A 14,667-nucleotide genomic window follows, 5' to 3' on the forward strand; every position below is an offset into this window, starting at 1 on the left:
TTATACATGATATAAATGATGAATTGATGGGTGCTGATGAGTTAATGGGTGCAGCACACCAACATGGCATAAGTATACATATGTAACAAACCTGCACGTTATGCACATGTACCCTAGAACTTAAAGTATAATAAAAAAATAAAATAAAAAAAAATTTAAAAAAATTAAAAAAAAAAAAAGAAACACCTTAGAGTCACTGGAAATGTTAAATCTTAAGTATGTCTCTGAAGTGGTGAGTTCTCTCTTTTATTATTTTTATTTTTAATTGACAAATAATAATTATACATATTTATGGGGTACAATGTGATGTTTTGATACATGCATATAGTGTGTATTGATCAAATCAGGATAATTAGCATATCTGTCACCTCAAACATTTATCCCTTCTTTGTGGTAGGAACACTGAAAATCCTGTCTTCTACCTATTTTGAGATATACACTACCTTATATTTTGCTATTGTCACCCTACTATGCAATAGGACACCAGAACTTATTCTTCCTTCCTAATTGTAAATTTGTACCCATTAACAAACTTCTCTCCACCCTCCTATTCCCCTCCCTAGTTTTCATTAACCTGTTCTATTCACTACTTCTATGAGAGCAACATTTTTAGATTCCACGAAAGAGTGAGAACATGCAGTGTTTGTCTTTCTGTGTCTGGTTTATTTCACTTAACAAACATAATGTCCTCTAACAACAACAAAAAAAATGTAGTGCTTAATGTCCAAAAAATTTGGACAGCACACTCATGAAGATTCTAACTTCTGCACAAATTCTGAAATGGTTTCCAGTCGAAACTGGGTTCTCAGTTCCTGGCTGGAACAAAAAACACCCACCGATGCCACCAAGCAAAATGAGTAGGTCTCTTTTTGGACCTGTGAGTATAATGACTAAATTCTCAAACACTGTAGAATTTACTTGTTTTTTTATGTAAGGGTCACTGTTTAGTATACATGACATCCACATCACTCCCACCACTTGACCTTACTGCCACTATTACACGTTTTGATTAAAACAGGCTTTGCTTCAAGCTAGTACCTAATTAAACATCTCTGGTCTAGGGATATTAGCTGCAGAGTAGACATTTCTTCTGAATCATGAAACTTAAAGGAAAACTAAGCAATTGGGTTACATCATTATGTCACTTCTCATAAAAGCTAGAAAGCAATTATATAGTTTTTCGGTTTTGCTGCAGCAAAGATAGTATCAGAATAATTACACAAGACTTCAGTGGGTGCCTTTTTGTGTGTGTAGAATTCTTCATCCCACCATTTAACTGAAGAAAAAAACTCTTAGTTTGTTACTAGATATGAAAGTGCAAAGAACTTTTCACCATCACATAAAAAATTTAATGTAGGCTATGGTTGCAGGTTCAGAAAACATGACAATATTCCTTAAGAGAGATTTATTGCCTTTTTGAGTTACTTTCATTGATTTTTCCTGTCTACACACCTATGCTTCCTGCTGTACCACAATATTCTATTTTCTATTTGGATACTTACATTTACCATCTGCCTACTACTAACTCATCTTGAATACATTTTTAATGGATTTTTAGGGTGACCTTAGCAGACCATGCCTTTTTTTCTTGCTTTAAGATGAACATTCCTTTCAAGTAATCTCTAAAGATTCAGGCCAAGGTCAGCTTCTCCATTGCTAGCACAAATAGGAAAATAAATTGCAGGTTATGTTACAAGCAAGTTTAGGTTTTATACTTCTATCTATAAAACAGTGCCATAATATTGATATGGCTGATATTTAAAATATGATTAAATAATTTGACTTCAGTGATTGGAGAATAGTATTAATTCATTAAAACTGAGTATTTCTGACTTTTTAAACACTATTTCTTATCTAAGAAGATGACTTAGACAAACCTTGCAGAGTAGCAGAATAGTAATATAGAGCATGGCATTAAGTAAGGACTTGTTAAATGTTATTGAATAAATAGTAATGATTCTACTCGATATTTTTTTAAACCAAAAGCCTGCTCAAAAAGGAAAGAATAGATTTTGGTGGCTACAAAGCCTGATCCAAATTTGAGCACCCTAAAATAGAAATATATCCTGTGACTTTTGCAGTCACAGGATAATGACTCTTCATGTGAATAGAGATGACCTTCAAACACTGTAAGAAGCACCTGTCTAATGAACAAAAATAAACTGGATAATTTTATTAGTAATTATTGGCAACCCCCTTAGTACTCATCTCATCCATTCTTACCCTCACAGTAACACCCTAACTCCCCCAAACTGACTGTGGTCTACTGACTCTGTTTGAACACCTGCAAGAATAAGGAAGTCACTTCCTGCCATTAGCATTCTCTCTTTTTTGACTCCCAAATCTACCATCAACTGAACTGACCGCATTTATTTAAGTTATGGTCTCGAGGCTTTTGTAGTTAGCTAAATTCCATGACACTTTTTTACATAAATTATTATATCATCTAGTCTCTTGGGTCTACTTGTGAAATTTAGTGTGAAACTGCTTTGTTCCCCATGATATTTTAGGTCCATGTTATACATTTACAATATATTTTTATTGTGAAATATTTTAAACATACAAAAAAGCCTAAAATAATAAAAATAAACATTCGTGTAACAACAAACTTTAATAATGTTCATGTTTTCTGAAAGCACATCAGGCAAAACAACAAGGAAAATCTTCACAAATATTGTTGAATCACTTTGTGTGACCTTCCCAAATCCTATCTCCTTCCCTCTCTCCCCAGAAGTAACCACCATACTTACTCAGAATCATTTCTCTGCATGTTACCTAGTTTTACTCATATGTATGTTTATATCTATAAACAATAGAGTAACAGTTAATAGCTTTCAAATTTCATATACATAATTTTCTTTCTCTCCATACATGTGTATTATATACATATACACACGTACGTATCACTCTCTGCAACTTGCTTTACTCTACTTAACTTCCAAAGTGTGTCTGGGTTGATATGTATGGCTCCAGTTAATTCATTTTAACCACTGAATAACAACCACCACCAAAAGCATGCTGCAATGAGATTTGTATACTTGGGGCATGTGGGAAAGTTTCTCTAGAGTATAAACAAAGACATGAAGTTACTTGGCTGTAGGAAAGGGGCATCTTCAACAATTAGCACACCAAAGGGATTGAATCCGTTTATATACATTCCAGTGGTGTATATTAGGTCTCCATTGTTTCGTTTTCCTGACAACACTTAGTGTAATACTTTAGACTTTTTCACAATGTGGTGGGAATTATATTTCATTGTGGTTTTATTTGCCTTTCCCTAATTACCAACAAGGTTGAGTGCCTTTGCTTATGGTCCTTGACTTTTCGATGCTGTTGTCTGTGAACTGCCTGTTCATATGATTTGTCTTTTTTTCCTCTTGAGTTTCTAGTCTGTTTCACTTTTTTAATTTTTACTTTGTATGTGCTGACACAAATCATTCAAACCTCCTCAAATTTTCTCTTATTACTTTATTTATAGTCACACAGACATTTTTAGTGCTAATGGAGTTGAATTTATGAATATTATCCTTTATTGTTTGTGCCTACTGTGTCTAGTATAATTTTCCCTTCTGTGGGTTCAGAAAATTATCTTTACTTTCTTCTAAAACATAAAATTATGGTTTTCACATTTACGTTTTTAATCTTCTTGGGACATAGCCTTGTGTATTTGGGATAGAAACCATATATTATTTTTTATCCACAAAGCTAAGCTTTGTCCCTGTATCATTTATTAAGTGCCTCAGTCTTTCCCTGTTGATTTATAATGTTACCCCTGTCATTTGTCGTATTTTCATATTTTAGTGGTTCATTTGAGGACTCTCTATTATGTTCCATTATTCTATTTAATTCTTGAAATAAAACCATACTTTTTTCACACTGTGTAATTGCTTTATTTTATAATTAGCTTTGATGTCTGGTAGGAAAGAACCCTCATCATGTTCTTCTCCTTCAAAATTGCCTTAATCATACTTGGCTTTTTGCTCTTCAATGCACATTTTAGGATTGGTGTGTCCAGCAGAATTCCTACTGAGCTTTAGACATAAATTGCATTAAATTTATAGATTAAGTGAAAATTCACATTATGCGACCCTGTACATGACAATGTTACATCTTTGTATTCCACTTAATCATACTGTAAAACTTTCAATACATTTCACATTTGTTTCAATAAAAACCTTGAATACTTTTCTTGGGTTTATTTCCAGTTATTTAGCTCCTTGTTCTGCAGACACATGGAAAGAATATATATTCTGTACAAACGGGTTATAGAATTTTAAATATGTTTTAGACTAAGCTTGTGTTTTCTTATTAAAACATTCTTAATCCTTCTAATTTTTTAATGATTTACTTCCCATTTTCATACAAGCATAATAAAATATCCTACTCTGATTGCTGATTTTCAAATTTACATTGCACTTCTGTCCATGAGGGCAGGAATTTTTGACTCTTTGTTCAGTTTTCCTCCCCTGTGTTCGGACTGATACTCAGCATCTAGTAGACATTAAACAAATAATTGTTGAAAAACAATTGTTTTAGATTCTTGGTAAATGTTTTAAGATGTAGCATCCTTTTTTACTCCTGTACATGAGTTTTGCCTTCAATCTTATTTTGTCTGATATTAGTTTTGACACTATAGCTTTATTTTAACTTGTACTTTCTGATATATTATTTCTCCATTTCTTCTGGTTCAAACTATCTGTGTGGTTTTGTTTTAGGTCTTTCTTTTGTTAGTATTGTACAGTAGGATATTTTGAAATCATATCTGATAATCTCTGCATTTTAATGTGCTGATATTTACCTCACTGACTTCTGTAATACCATCCTAATTTATCTTCTGTTTATCAACCTTTCTTTTTGCTTGTCTTTATTTGCCCTTTTTATTTCCTCTACTGGAATTCACAAATGCATCATATTATCCCTTTGTTGGTAGCATGCTACAGATTATATATGTATTCTTTCAGTAATTATCTTTAATTTTTTCCAATTTTTATTGTGGTAAAGTACATATAACAGAAAATTTACCATCGTGAACTATTTATAGGTATACAATTCAGTGATATTAAGTGTATTCATATTATGATACAACCACCACTACCATCCATTTCTAGAATTCTTTTCATCTTGCAAAACTGAAACTCTATGGCCATTAAACAACAACTTTCTATTCACCCTCACCTTAGCCCCTGTCAGCTATCATTCTATTTTCTGTCTTTATAAATTTGATTACTGTAGGTACCTCCTATAGATGGAGTCATACAGTATTGTCTTTTTCTGACAGGTTTATTTCACTTAGCATCATCTTCTCAAGGTTGGTGCATCCATTTGCAGCATGTGTCTGAATTTTCTTCCTTTTACAGGCTGAGCAACGTTCCATTGTTATGTACATCTCACATTTGGCTTATCCATTCATCTGTTGATGGAAACTTGGGTTGCTTCCATCTTTTAGCTGTTACAAATAATACTGCTATGAATATAGGTATACAAATACTTTGAGACTCTGCTGTTGATTCTTTGAGGTATGTACCCAGAAGTGAAATTGCTGGATCATATGGTCATTCTGTTTATTTAAGGAACCACCATACAGTTTTCCATAGCAGTTGCACCATTTTACCTTCTCAATGACAGTATAAAAGAGTTCCAATTTCTCCAAATCCTCACCAGCATTTTTTAAATAGTAGCCATACTAATAGGTGTGAGGTAGTAATTGTCCTCAAATTTTTAGCACTCATACTTAAGTACAAATTGTTATAACAAAGATTATTCTAAATGTTTACGTCATCCTAAATATGTCACAGATCCAAGAACAGTTTAACTACTCAGTGAAGTTATTCTCTTTTCTCCTTTAATTCCTATCCATTATTTTACCCTTATTTTTTGAAAGGTTATTTTATAATCAATATACATTTTATGTATTCATTGTTGAGCTAATGACATTTTTCTCCTAAAGTAGTTTTGATAAAAGTTTGAACTCTCAATTGTTATAGGTCTGAAAATAATTCCTGAGTAATATTGCTGAAAATAAAATTTTGGATTGAACTCCAACTTATTGCAGCACTTTGAAACCACTGCTCTGCTTTTTCTAGTAACTACTGGTGTTGAGAAGAAGTCAGTTGTCCATCTAAGTGGCTTTCATTTGAAGTAAATGTATCTTGTCTTTCTGGATTCTTTCAAGAGTTTGTTTGTTATTAACATTCTATAGTTTCACAATAATATGTCAGGTTGTAGATTTATTTTATTCATCCTGTCAGTCTCAGGACTCATAGATTTTTGTCTGAAAATTTGCAAAATTTGCAGATTTTTGCTTGAAATATTGTTGTTTCACAAGCACTTGCCTTTCTTCAAAACAATAAAATAAAACGCTCCTTACTCTGTCTTCTCTGTGTTCTAATTACTCACTTGTATGCTTTTCATTAGTCTGTCTTCTCTGTCTTCTAACTACTCACTTTTGTGCTTTGCTTCTCTGTGTGCTCATTTGAGTGAATTTCTCAGCATTGCCTCTTGTTTGCAAACTCCCTCACCATGTATAATTTATTTAATTTGTTGCATTTAAAAATATTTCAATGTCATGTTTTTTCATTTTTTAATGTTCCCTTTTACATAAGCATCTGTCCTTGATTTTTGTTTATATATTTTATAACATCATGCTTTTAATGAAAATTTTCTCGAATATCCTAAATAAACTTATTTTAAATCCATTGTGCTACCATTCTATAAGAAGAGTGTCTTTGGGAATAAAATTCTTCTGAGTGTTGACGAGCTTTTACAGCATTACATTTATTCATGTGTTTTGGAATTTCAGTTTGCATATCTTGAATATCTTGTTTTGAATTTTTTAATGTTATTTTCTCTTTCCATCTTTTTCTGAGTTCCCTGTCCACATTGAGAGGATTTGAAGTTACCACTTTCCAAACCCTTCCCATTGTGATGTTAAAATTGTACATGCAGTTACTGAGCCGCCAGGAGACAGCTTAGTTTAGTGGCAGTTGGGAAACTGTGTGGTATCTTCCTTTTGTCCAGTTCAGCTGCTTGCTTACATCCTGTTATAGACTGAATGTTCATGTCTCTCCAAAATTTATTTACGGAAATTCTAACCTCAATGGGATGGCATCAGGAGGTGAGGTCCTTGGAAGGTGATTAGGTCATGAATGGGATTCATGCCCTTATCAGAGGTCTCTTTCTCTTTCGGCTATGTGAAGAAACATGGAGAATTCAGCAGTCTGCAACCCAGAAGAGGGTTGTCACTAGAACCTGATCATTCTGGCACCCTAATCTCAGATTGCCAGCCTCCAAAACTGTGAGAAATACATTTCTGTTGTTTATAAGCCAACCAGTCTATGGTATTTTGGTACAGCAGCCTGAACTAACTTAAACACATCCAATCCTCATAGAGTGGCAGTTTTTTGCTTATTTGTTTGCCATCTCCCAGCCTGCTTTCATAAGCCTCCTCACAGATCCTGGATTTAAACAAGGAGTCTTCTTCAGGGCCTCATCCCCATGGAGCATTTTTAGTCCCCTTTCTCCCTCAAGGGCCAAAAAACCCACAACTTTCTGCCTGAGGTCCCAAGCAAGAAGACGTGTGGTATAGCTACATTTATCATATTCTATTCCTCCTTGTCCGAGGTGTGTGAACCAGAGCAACTCCATTTTGAATAGGAGCTGGGTAAAGTAAGGCTGAGACGTACTGGGCTGCATTCCCAGATGGTTAGGCATTCTAACTTATAGGATGAGATAGAAAGTCAGAAAAAGACACAGGTCATAAAGACCTCACTGATAAAACAGTTTGCAGTAAAGAAGCAGGCTAAAACCCACCAAAACCAAGACAGCAACAAGAATGACCTCTAGTCATCTTCACTGCTACATTCCCACCAGCACCATGACAGTTTACAAATGCCATGGCAATGTCAGGAAATTACCCTGTACAGTCTCAAACAGGGAGGCATAAATAATCCATCCCTTGTTTAGCATATCATCAAGAAATAACCATAAAAAAGGGCACCCAGCCGCCCTCAGAGCTGCTCTGTCAATGGAGTAGCCATTCTTTTATTCCTCTACTTTCTTAATAAACTTGCTTTCACTTTACGGACTTGCCATGAATTCTTTCTTGTATGACATCCAAGAACCCTCTCTTGGGATCTGGATCAGGACCCCTTTCCTGTAACAGCTTCTGTTTCAAGCAATGGAGATTCTTTTTGTTGTTGCTGTTCGTTAACATTTTTGCTTTGTTTGGTTTTAGTCCAGTAATGCATTGTATTATTTTCTCTTGTCATGGTTTACCCATGTGTTTGAAGCACAAGATGCATTATGGCATTAACTCATATTACTGTCTTGACCAGAAGTCCATATCATGATAATTGTGAAAGGTGAGCCCACTTTCTCACTTCCTGTTTTCTTTCTTGGGTTTTATTTGTATTTAAAATTCGTTGGATGAAATCGTGTTGCCAGCTATAAATTTACCAAAACATGATCTTGTCATTCCCACAGTATTATACATGTTATTGAGAACATCATAAGAAATTTTGTCAAATGCTGTACTGATATTTAAATACCTAGATTATTCCACTTGGTATCAACTTTATAAGGCCAATTTGATAACCATTTTAAAATGGTGGAGTAAATATCATGTATTATGGCAAGAATTCTACAAGGATTTCACCTCTTTATCACCACTCCCAAATTCTGCAATTCTTTAACATTAGCAAGTGGTTATTTTCCCTAAGTCTGCACCTTCACCTTCATAAAACATCCTTCAAAAAAGTATTTATTTGGATCTGAGGAAGTGACTTCATTTAAAAGATCAAGGTGCCCACAGTTATCTGTCTTGAGCTTTCACTTTTTCTTAATTATGTTTGTCTATTTCATACTTGTCCATTTTATTCTTCTTGATAAGGAAGGACAAAGCATAAAAAATTAGTAATTAAGCTTGATCACATCTCTAAACAATATAGTGTTTTCCTTCAGTGGTATCTTATTCTTTTCTTTAATCTTTTTTCTAGTCTTATCCATACTAAGAGTATCCCAGTCACTCTTCTGCAACTTTGTGTTTTCTGTATGCCTCATATACATATATGTTTATATGTACTCAGTCAAGGGCTTCCAAAGGAGTTAAACTGATTAGTTCTTAATCAACTATTATGTATTCATAATAATTAAAATAAAAAAGAAATTATATTAAATATTAAAAATCAGCCAAGAGAATTCCAAAAGACTCCTGCAGAGTCATTTTTGACATAAGAACTATTTCATGACCAAAAGAGAAGTTCCCAAAATCATGGATATTTATTATCTTGTAAGAGGATGGTTTCCTCATTATAGAAATATCTGAGCTTTTCATTTTTTAAAAAATTTTAGCAAGACTGACCAAATGGGTAAACCCTTAAAAGTCGATATACCAAGATCCCTTGAAGACATGAGAAAATGTGTCAAACTACGCAGAAGTAGGGGATGATGAATACCAGGTATCCTAATATTTGCTATGCCCACTTATCCCACATACCAAAGTGCTTCATTAAACACTTTGTACATGAGATTATCTCGTCAAATAGTTTTTAAAACTGAGGTAGTATACTGAGTCTAAACAGGTGTTCCCCAAAAAATTCATGCCACCATGAACCTCAGGAATGCTGACCTTATTTAAAAATATGGTTCTTTGCAGATGTAATTAGAGAATATGAGGTCACACGTGGATTAGGGATGGGGCCCTATCTTATGACTGATGTCCTTAGAGAGAAAACAGAAAAGCAGGACTCACAGGGAAATACCATGTGAAGATGGAGACATAGATTAGAGTGATACCATATCAAGCCAAAAAACCATGCGAGCCATCGCAGAAGCTAGGAAGAGGCAAGAAAGGATCATCTCACAGAGCCTTCAGAGAGAGCATTGCGGCACTGGAATGCCTTGATCTCAGACTGTCTATTACCTGGAACTGGAGAAAAACCTTTCTATGTTTTAAGCCACCAATTTCTGGTATCTTGTTGTGACAGGCCCTAGGAAACTGAATACAGTAGATACTCTTTGTTATTCTCGATTGTATAGATTCAAAAACTGAAGTCCCAGAAGGTTAGGTAATTCATCCAAGATCAAATGGGCGTGTAAACCACAAAAGGTGGGATGGAAAATCCGGGAGTCTGACCTCAAACCTTTAAGTACACCCCCCCCCGTGGTGTGTGTGTGTGGTGTGTGTGTGGTGTGTTGGTGTGTGTGTGTGTGTGTGAGAGAGAGAGAGAGAGAGAGAGAGAGAGAGAAAGTGCTATATAAATGTACATGTATGTGTACATATATAATATACATATACAAACATAAATACAATACACACACATACAAACACATGCAACCCCAAATGGCCATAAAGTTGTGTAGATATTAGTGCTATGAAAGTCCAGGGGTGATGCAAAAGCATTTCAGGATTGCCAGAGAGTCTCATCAAAGTTTTCTCTTCAAGGAGGTAGAACTTGTGTTGGACCTTACATTTTGATAAAATTAAAGTAAGCCAATAAAAATCGGAGGGGTAAGGATGGACAATGGATCACAAGATGAAATGTTATGGCTGCTAAATTATTCTGGCTGTAGCACGAAATACCGGAAAAGACTAAAGCGAAGATGAGGTTGGAATGGAGAATGGAGGACAATGGTGGGGCACCATGTACACTAGGAAAAGGAAGTGAGTCTTTACTGTAAAGGAGCAAATTGCTATTATAAATTAGTATACAGGAGTATTTGCATTTGTAAAGGAAGACAATGAAAACTATACCTTTGAAAGATTAATCTAGTGACCATTCAGAATATGACCTGTAGGGGAACAATGCTGGTGAGAAAGAAACTATTTCAGAGAATAACGCAGTAATCTAAGCAAGAGGAAGTAAAGGCCTATACCTGATTGGTAGCCAAAGAAAACAAACAATAAGAGAAATATTTGAGAAATATTACAAAAGAAATAAGAGAAACTGATTTCTGACTGACTTGTTTGGTGGAAATGTTAAGCGTAAGGAAAGGAAGCAGACAGAAATAATTAAAGTACCATTTATAATATTTACAAAAACACAGAAGTGGGATTAGGAAAAAAATGATTAACAAATTTAGTTTAACTACCTACATCAAAGATCATCTTAAATATTATTCCTTTCTATCATGAAAATGGATTCACAATTTTCTCTAAAATTACTATTCTATAAAATACTATAATTGGTTTTGTTATATATTATAGTCTTTCTATGTTTACATAATATCGTAAAAGCTATTGACCTTTTAAGTGAAAAGAAATTCCCAAATTATAACATATAACTTGGAAATTGTCATTGTCATATAACACATTTCCCTAGAAAGAACAGAAATTGGATCAGCTAAAGAAAATGAACTAGTTTTGCTTTAGACTATTTAGTGTCCCCATAAATTATTAGTAATCAAAAATGAGACTGGTATATTTCACAATTTGCCTAACAAACTGATCTTTTATGAGCAAGCATATAGCAAATCAGGAAAGTGATCACCACATTTCAGGAAGAAATATTTACGGAGTCAGCAAAAACCAAGATGTTATATGTAAATGCTCTCTCTATTCCAAGGGCATGAAAAAGGTCATTTGTTCAATTTCCTGGCACAAAGCTAACATATATTCATTGAGAATCAAGTCCAAGAATTTTAACTTTTTGTAAAAACATTTCAAAGTTGCATCCAAATGCCTACTTGAACTTGACTAGCTGAGTGGAAAATAATAATTGCCAATACATATTTCACCAATGTAAGAAAACACTTTGTCTCAGTTCCTGTCTCAAGGCATGAGGGGAATGTAATGAAGACCTTATTACATTGGACAATATCTGGCTTATAAGACATTTGAAACATTTATTGACCTCATGAGACATGCCAGAATAATGGGAGTGGGCAGTGTGATATATTAATAGTAATCCCACACCAAGGCTTTGTGATCCAGATCTTTTTCTACATTGTAAAATCATATACAATTCTCTTGATCCCGTCACCGTAACAACCATGTGTAAATGCTTCGTCTAATATCTAGTATCAAGAGATAAGACAACCATTAGGCTTAAATAGTTTTACTTAGAATTTACAGAGGAGGTGAAAAATTCAAGATCTGACTCTAATCATGAGCCTGCACAGTTTTAAAATTAAAAGTTAAATGCTGTCCATTTTCTGTAACAACATAATTTTGAGATATTTCTTGTATATATTTCTGTATATCCTAACCTCTAAGTCTTATTTGTGTTTCCCTGGTCAATACGTACCACAACCACTCCCAATACACCTAAATACTTCAATAACACTAAGAATGTTAAAATGACATTTTTGACTGAAAAAGGGTTCCCATTCAAGTCTATATTTTATTGCAACACAAACTATTTGATAAGTTAATATCACACACAGAGCTGGAATCATTGTCTTTACATCAGTTTTTAATTTCTGTTTGAGGACATGAGTATGTTACTCTAATCAAATAAAAATATACCCCAACAAAATTTTCCATAAAATTAAGAGAAAATTCACTTGTAGAGTTCACTTTTGAGGTAGTCTTCTTCTTGCTGTTTAAAAATCTATTGAAATAAACATATACTTATTTCAACAACTACTTCAACTAGAATGTAGATTTCTTGTGGTCAAGAAACATATCTCAGAACATTTTTATATTCTCCGTATTATTAAGCACAGTGTTAAATATATAATGGAATTAGAGTAAATATTGATTAATTAAAAGGCGAGATTGTTATTTCATTTTGGATCTATAAAAGAAGTGGCCTGGTATCGCTCAAAATCAGGAAAAACACTTCATGACCTCTAAAATAAGGACGTTTAGATGGAAGAATTTGAAGATAATTTCCATGTCTTCCTGATAAACGAACCATCTTCTCCTCACTTTGTAATTCAGAAATTCACAGCAATAGTTTGATTTCAAATACCAACCTAAATGACAGCCCCATCATTCAAACTCTGAGTACAGATGGCTGACATTCTCATCAGGCTGGGACAGAGAGCTCTGCATTTGTTAAATTTGTAAAGGTCTTTATTAAATAGTTCCTTTATTAAAGGATCTACTGCTCTTTTAAAAAAAACCCTAAATGCTATCAAAATATTTTATGTTCCAATTATTGTTTTAATAATGGACATATATGCATCCTACTGAATTTTTAAAATAATTAATCTTACATTCACATGCCCCACTTTTCTACAAGTTTATTTTGAAAAGTAATATCTTTGAAAACCAAACCAATATTAGGGACGTCATATCCATAAACAACCCACATAACAAGTTCATTGCCACAATTTCCAAAACTTTCAGAACCTGTAAACTAACTTAGAGTCTATTGAAGAAATAATTAGGAAGCAATAACAGGGAATGGACATGAAGTTAGACACAACCAGGTGCTATTCATGGCTCTTCTACTTACTAGCTCTAAACTTAGGCAAGTTACTATGGACTCTGTTTTCCTCATGGGTGAAATGTGTGGTAATTGACTCTACTTCATAAGGTGGTTGTGAGAACCAATGTAATAATACATATTCAGTGACTATTACAGGACCTGGCACATATCTACTCAATAATTGCTAACATCTACAACTTCATGGAAGAAAGGTGAGAGAGGAGCATGAGAAAGAAAGGAAGAAGTGGGAGAAAAGATTTTCAGGAGCATAGTTTTCTTTCCTAAAGACATGGTGTAGGTATTCTGGTCATAGGCAGCTCATTGAGGGGTTCAAAATATGGTCAGTATGTGATTTAATTGACTGAGTAAGTGAATAAAAGAAGAGAAAAGAAAAGAACTAAAAGACAAAGAAAAGGGACAGAAAAGAGAAAAAAAGAAAGAAGATAAAAAAGAATCATACTCTCTAACTTAGGCATATGTGAAACAAAGAAACACAAACTACAAACAGTAGAGCATTGTCACCCACATCAATAAATGTTAGCAAATGTAGATTGGGTTAAATATAATTTGAAAGACTATACTGAATAAATGTGATTCTAACAGTGCCTGAGAACAACTTTCAAATTAAAGCAACCTGTCTACCTTTCTAAAGTCACATGTGAGGGAAGGTAGCTGCACATTTGAATATCAGAACTTATCATCCCTTACCATGGACGCACAATTACTTCAATCTTTGGTATTCCATGCCGAAATCCCAGATCTCGGAAAACCATGAAAAATGGTTTTGCCCTGCTTTGATTTGACCTATTTTCCCCTGGAAAATTGTCATTTTGAGCCTGTATATTGTTTATGTCAATCATATAAAAATGGATTTAGCCAGACACGGTGGCTCCCACCTGTAATCTCAGCACTTTGGGAGGTCGAGGTGAGAGGATAGCTTGAGCTCAGGTGTTCAAGACCACCTTGGGCAACAAAAGAGAGACCCCACCTCTTCAAAAAGTTTTAAAAGTAGCCAGGCATGGTGGCATGCACCTGCAGTCCAAGCTACTCTGGAGGCTGAGGTGGGAGGATTGCTTGAACCTGGGAGGTAGAGGCTGCAGTGAGCCATGACTGTGCCACTACACTCAAGCCTGGGAGACAGAACAAGATCCTGTCTCGAAAGAAAGAAAGAAAAGAAAGAAAGAAAGAGAGAAAGAGAGAGAGAGAGAAAGAAAGAAAGAGAGAGAGAGGAAGGAAGGAAGGAAGGAAGGAAGGAAGGAAGGAAGGAAAGGAAAGGAAAGGAAAGGAAAGGAAA

This window comes from Rhinopithecus bieti, unplaced genomic scaffold (genome assembly GCF_001698545.2).
Source record: "Rhinopithecus bieti isolate Rb0 unplaced genomic scaffold, ASM169854v2 scaffold_12646, whole genome shotgun sequence".
Classification (NCBI taxonomy): Eukaryota; Metazoa; Chordata; class Mammalia; order Primates; family Cercopithecidae; genus Rhinopithecus; species Rhinopithecus bieti.